This window comes from Panthera uncia, chromosome C2, assembly GCF_023721935.1.
Source record: "Panthera uncia isolate 11264 chromosome C2, Puncia_PCG_1.0, whole genome shotgun sequence".
Taxonomy (NCBI): domain Eukaryota; kingdom Metazoa; phylum Chordata; class Mammalia; order Carnivora; family Felidae; genus Panthera; species Panthera uncia.
In genome coordinates, this window is record NC_064810.1 from 75,860,711 (window position 1) to 75,867,842 (window position 7,132).

Genomic DNA, 7,132 nt, shown 5'->3' on the forward strand with positions numbered 1-7,132 from the left:
ATATAAATTTAATATATATTAAATATATAAAATAAAAATATATTATATATAATATAATATAAAATAATATATATATCATATATTATATATATGAGATGAGGAGATCATCTCATATTAGGTATGGCTGGGAAAGTTGGGATCAAGAGGGTATTTGAATCTAAATAAAGGAGACAAACATGATAGTGGGTTTTAAATAATAGGAGAATTGATATGTAGGAAAGAAATGATGATCTTTCTGGGAGGCTTTGGTGAATGTGACTAAAAAAATATTTGAAAGCATAGGAAAACAGAATTGTACTCAGTTAAGGGAGAAATTTCCAACAATTTCCAGTCTGGTCTGGTGGGTTTCTTGACATTGAAGATATTCACATAGAGGAAGGCTTACCACTGGTAGAGAGTTCATGAATCAGTTCATGATGGGATACTTGGACTCTCCAATTTGAAAACACATGGGAGAGCATGAGGTCCTGGAAATTTTATGCTGTTAATTTATGTCTTACTTTACATAGAATTTGAGTCTTACTTAAGCCAAATCTCAGAGATGACTCAGTAAATCATTCATCAAAAATCACACCTCAATTCAGCAGCAATGCTTACAGCATTACTCATTCTGTAACTTATTTCACCTGGAAAAACAAGACTTTCATCATGTTACGGTACCATTCAGCCTTCAAGGGTGCTTTGGGTGAATATGCTAGAATAAACCTGGTATCAAAGGTTAGCATTTTACTCCCTTTGAGTTAACACGTAACTCATAAAGCCATCCTAACATGAAACTTTTCTCTTGAATGGCCTACACCCCTCTACCCACATCCTTATGTTCAGTATTAAATTGGTATTAAATGAGTCCGTCAGAATCAGGCTTCTCACACGTGAAACTCTTTTTTCAAATGATTCATGCACATTCAATTTGCCATTACTAAGTTTCTCTCATCATTTTGCTCTTCATTCTTATTTTCTCTCCTCATATGTAAGCATTCACTCAGGGAGTTAGTTTCAGCTCTTCTGTTTACATCACAAAGACTTTGGGGCACCTGGGTGGCTCAGTCAGCTAAGCATCTGACTTTGGCTCAGGTCGTGATCTCAAAGGTCATGAGTTCAAGCCCCGCATTGGGCTCTGTGCTAACAGCTCAGAGCCTGAAGCTGCTTTGGATTCTGTCTCTGTCTCTGTCTCTGTCTGTCTCTCTCTCTCAAAATAAATAATAAGCATTAAAAAAAATCCCAAAGACTCTGTGAATGGTGAATGTTCAGTGTATCCTTCATCCATATTGGGTAAGACTGTTAGGGGATTGCAGGACATGCTCTCACAAACTGTCAGGCTGTGTCCTTATCACTGCCCCTGTGCCCACCTTTATAATCCAGTGGGATCAATTAATGTATTCTTACCTCAGCTCTCTGGGATGAAAATAGCACAAAGAAAGTTCCCATCAAGACAGTGGATTACTAACTTCCAATTTCACTTACTACACTGGTGCTAAATGACATCAGTGATAAAATCATGTTAGCAAGGGCCTAGAGCTGGGAGGAAAGAGTGAGTACTCTCCTGTATCCATAGTTTAGCATATTTTTGGGACAGTAGAGAAAAATGAAGTTGGAGTGGCAAGTTATGGTCACATTGTAGAAGATCTTCAATTCCAGATTGAGGAGCATGGATTAACTTGATATTTGTTGTGAATCAATGAACGTTTTCGACAAGAAAGCATGAGTGATGAAGTAGCAGAGAGACCAGACAGCATCCTTTTCTTCTGCCCCCTGTGAACTTAATTCCTCTCTGTCCTAATCCTTAGCCTTTAAACCAGAGTGAGCTCTACCAACCAGGTATGGGGAAGCAAATGTAAACAAGTCCTGATCAATGAATTATACTTTAGGAAATTACCTTCACTCGTTCCCTTGCTCTTTGCCCCAAATCACCCCATGCCAGTGTCCTGTCTTCCAATAGCTTCCTGGATTCAGAGTCTTTGGAGTCTATAAGTCATTGAAATCCTAGTACTGACCACTTGGACTTGTAAATGGACTGGACTGCCTAGTTTTTACCTTTGGTGGCTCCTAGGACACAGCTTGTACCCCCCCTCCTGGCCAGTCTGACTAACATCCATCCCATCCTGCTCACCTCCAGTCCCTGGGACCTCCCCTTGTGTCAGTCCATTTAATAAGATCTGTTTCCTTTTGTCCACCAAGGAGAAGCAACTCCAGTCCTTAACTGATCCTCTGGTTCTTTGGCACGTGACTTAAAATGTACTAATTTAGAAGCAAATTCATCAGCCTAATTTTTTTTTTTTAACCTTCATAACTTGTCTACACTTTACACATCCAGCATTATTTTCACAGTCAGTCTTGAGCTGGAAAAGCAGTAGGGAGCCAAAAGGGAACAGAAATGCAAAGGACATGACTGCTCGGGGGGAGGAACGTGTGGTGGGGACATCTTGCTATTTGTTCTCCATAGCCTACGCTGTGCTCCGTGTAAGTAGCTCCTGCTGGAACCACAAACACTCTGACCTTTCCTGACTTATATCTTTGTTCATATTGCTTTGTCTTTAGGAGTGATCTCCACTAATACTCCAAACTCACTTATCCCAAACCAATATATCTTTCCAGATGCCTTCTTCAGAAAGCCTGTTATTAATAACATGAGATAACATTTATCTTTCCTGTTATTTCCTCTGTATATCTTGCGATAGTTAACTATGTTATCAACTTGAGTGGGTCACAGAGCACCCTGATATTTGGTCAAACAGTACTCTGGGTGTTTCTGTGAGGGTGTTTGGGTGAGATTAATATTGAAAGCAGTATACTGAGTAAAGTAGATTGTCCTTCTTAATGTGGGTGGGTCTCATCCAGTCCTCTGAAGGCCCGAATAGAACAAGGCTAAACTTCCTCCCAGTAAGAGAGAATTCTTCCCATCGGACTGCCTCCAAACTGGGACGTTAGTTTTTCTCTTCCCTTCAGACTTGAACTGAAACATTTGCCCTTCCTTGGTCTGCAGACTGCCAGCCTTCAGATGGGAACTATAATTGGCTCTCCTGGTTCTCAGACATGCAGATTGTGGACCAATTCTTCTGGGTCTCCAGCTTAACCATTCATCTTGCAGGTCTTGGGACTTGACTTGCCCACCACCATAACCACAGTAGAGTGATAGATACATGTAGATATAGATATATAGATAACTAGGATATATACAGATAGACACATATCTCCCACATCCTATTAGTTCTGTTTCTTTGTAGAACCTTTCTATACCTCTCATAAGACAATGATATATTACCCCCTCTTTGCTTACTCAGTCCTTATTAATGTAGCTCCCATTCTAGTTATTATGCATTTTTTCCCCTTAATCTGTGGTAACCTCTGTCTCTGAACATATGTTGATGCTATTTCTTCTAGCTGGGATGGTTTTTATTTTTCTTGCCATTTATTATAATCCTCATCATCATTAACTTCACGGACCCTGATTTGATATCGTTAGCTCACTCTCCTCTCTGTCGTTTGGATTTGTAATCCACAGCCACATAGTTTAGCACATCATTATTTCAAGTTTTCTATATGTTAGTCTGATGTCTCCAGATAGTGCTTAACAAAACAAAAATCTTCAGTATAAAGTGTATGTTAGACATATGATGGGCTTACTATCCCCAAATCAATAAAACACCATTTAAGAAGTTTGCAGTCAAATAGATAGATACATGATAGACAGACAGACAGATAGATAGATCTTGTGTTGAAATATGTGTTTCTGAAAAATGTTTTAGGAGCATAAATGATGGAGTGATTAATATCCCTAGGCAATTATTGCTAAGACTTAATGGAGAAGCTGATGGTTGATCTGGTATTTAAATGCTTAGACGTCTCTGAACACAAAAGATGGAAAAAGAGTATTGCTGGCAAAGGAACAAAGGTCCAGGGGTCAATCTCATTGTTGAGGGATGAGTTTGTGATAGCCATCCTCTAGGCAAATGAAACAGGGATATTTATTTATTGATTGATTGATTGATTGATTGATTTGGCCTGTACTAAGTACAGTGATTACATCATTGTAGAATCTCACAGGCTGGGGTTGTTTGTTTGTTTAAGAATATAAGTTTCCTGGAAATAGAAACTGTGCCTAGTTTTACTGAATTCCAGGGTTCAATAACTATATGTTGAGTGAATGAATAAATTAATAAATGAGTTGCATTTCCATTTGTTAGGTGTCATGCTGGAAACTCATCAAAGAACAAAATATGCCAGTGGGGAAAGGACATTCAATAATATTTAGGCTCTTCATAGATATTTGCTATCTGTCAGATAAAGATATAAGTTTACCTTTCACATTCTACATAGGTTCCTCTACAGTGGTCCAGTAATAGTATAGTTTATCTGGAATACATTTTACGTTTAAGAGGCAGGACGTTTTAGTAAAAGGCGAAAGATTTATATGATCTGAAGAGAAACCAGAGTATGAGAGGCAGGACGTTTTAATAGAAAATACTGAGCTGAAATTCCATATACTTGGTTTACTCCCAGGTACACTTTAGATTTTCTTAGCTTTTATGATAATTAAGAAGCTTTAACAATTGTCCAGTAAGTTTGATCATTATAGATAGTCAATTTATGTAACAGAGGTTCAAAACAAAACTTCAAGTAAATTTCTATACCTATGCTTCAAATGAATAAAAGGTCTATATACGAGTTTTCAAAGAAGTAATGGAAAGAACTCTTTATCAAGTTAGCTATATTTAACTGGAGTTCATGAACATTTTCACTTATATTACTTAATTTTGTATTTAAGACATAATTAGAAAAGCATCATATCACCATTTTTTGGATGAAGAAAATGAGGACTGTTTGTCAAAAGACTTAACCAAAGTGACAGAACAAGAATGTGGCAGAATCAGAGTTTGGATGCAAGACAAAGCGGAACACAGGCAGGTGTCCAGCAGAAACTATGAAAGCCAACGTACATGAGTCAGGGAAATGGAAGTCCTTCTGAAATCAAGGCCTCCTCACACCTGGCAAGTATTCAGGGACAAGCTTCTACTCTACCTGGTAGCTGTCCAAAATCCTGACTCCGTAAGATCCTAAGGCAGGATTCAAGTGTAAGATCAACGTAAGACCGAACAAGATAGAATCAGGGCCTGGCACTCGTGACCTTCAGATTGTCATCTTGGTCCTACAAAAGCTTTGTACTGAAACTATGAAGCAAGTCACTTCACTCATCTAAATTTATCAGTGAAATAGTTTCAACCAACCTGCCCTCAGGGAGGCGGTGAAATTGACATCACTCAGGAAAGGTGGAAGGCGCTCTATTGTACTTTGTATCCTGTTTTATATCCGTGTAGAAACACTGTAAAGTTTTACCCTCCATCAGAAAGACCTTCTGGCATTCTGGCCTCTTCCCTCTCTCCCAAACCTACTCATGGGATCCTCTTCCATCTTTAAGAAACTTCTCAAATGTTATCTTCTTATGAGTATAGTGTGACGCCCCCGTTTGTATGTAATCTCTCCTTTGAACTAATTTTAACTCTTGGCATAAGAACACATAAGAATAATTATTAGTGTTGCAAACATTTATTGAAGGCTTATTACATGACACAAACTGAGCTAATTCTTTTTTAAATATCATCTCTTTTCATTCTCCCAACAATCAGAAGAGGTCATTGCTATTATGAACACACATTTTATGGATGAGGAAACAGGTGATATATATTTTTTCATTATTTAAAAACATTTTTAAAGGTTTTATTTATTTTTGAGAGAGAGAAAGACAGAGTGTGAGTGGGGGAGGGGCAGAAAGAGACGGAGACCCAGAATTTGAAGCAGGCTCTGAGCTGTAAGCACAGAGCCCAACCTATAAACCGTGAGATCATGACCTGAGCTGAAGTTGGACGCTTAACTGACTGAGCCACCCAGGTGCCCCTAGAGTGATGGATATTTTTTTAATGTTTATTTATTTTGAGACAGAGAGATAGAGCACGGATGAGTGGGGGTGGGGCAGAAAGAAAGGGAGAGAATGAATCCCAAGCAGGCTCTGTGCTGTCAGGGCACAGCCCAACAGGTCGCCCTGTCTCTGAGCCGAAATCAAGAGTCAGATGCTTAACTGATTGAGCCTGATTGGAGTGATGTTTTATGCTATCCCAGTTTTCACAAGTAGCACATAATGGAGCTGGGATCCTGGGTCAGACTGACTCCAGAGAATATGGTACTAATGCCACTATACAAGGTAGACTTCTACCTTATATTAGCATTGCACTTTTTCCTACTAGATCACTAGAAACCCATGGTTAAAACCAGAAGGCTATCTTGGAGGTAATCTTGTTTAGCCATCCCATTTTACAGATGAAGAAAAATAATGAGACTCCAGGAAAACATTGTATCCAAGGTGACTGACACAACTGTGAATGAGATACATAGGACCCAAAGCCCCTCCACTTTTCATTTTCCACAATGCCTGTGAGATTCATCAGGGCATAGGGGCACCTCCTCACCCTCTTATCACCTGCATGGCCACCTTCTTATAGCAAGTGCTTAAAAACTAAATTTTACTGGATTTTTTTTTGTAATCAATGGTCAGTAATTAGAACACGTGGAGATATCAGAGTATATCATGGTTGTTAATGACATACATCAAATGCAAGCTACTAATGTTCTTACATATGTAAGGAGACTTTAAACAGATAATCAAAACATTGGTAGACACTGTTTTTACTTTTTTTGTTTTGTTTTTGGCAGAGATCGATTAAATTGATCAACTAAGTTCTATTAAGCCAAACTGATTTACAGAGATGAAACGAACTACAAGGGATAAAGCCCCAAAATGGGGTTTAGACATGAAAATTCTCATGGTAGAAGGAAACTAATCATGTGACCATCCATTTAAACAAAATTTTCCAACCACAAAAATTCAAACAGTGAAAAAAAAAAAAAAAACTTTCCTGGGTGGTCAGCTGGATTAGCATCAATTCCTCAGTACCTCCTTTACCACATTGGCTTTGCACTACCCTTTTAAAGGTTCCCATTGCTATCAGGAGAAAATACAAAGTATTTAGCTCGGCATGCAAGATCTTTCCCAATCTGACCCTTGTCTGCTTTCCTAGATTCACCTGTTACGACTCCTTAACATGCACGCAGTTCCTTTGAACCAGTAACGCTCTCTAGC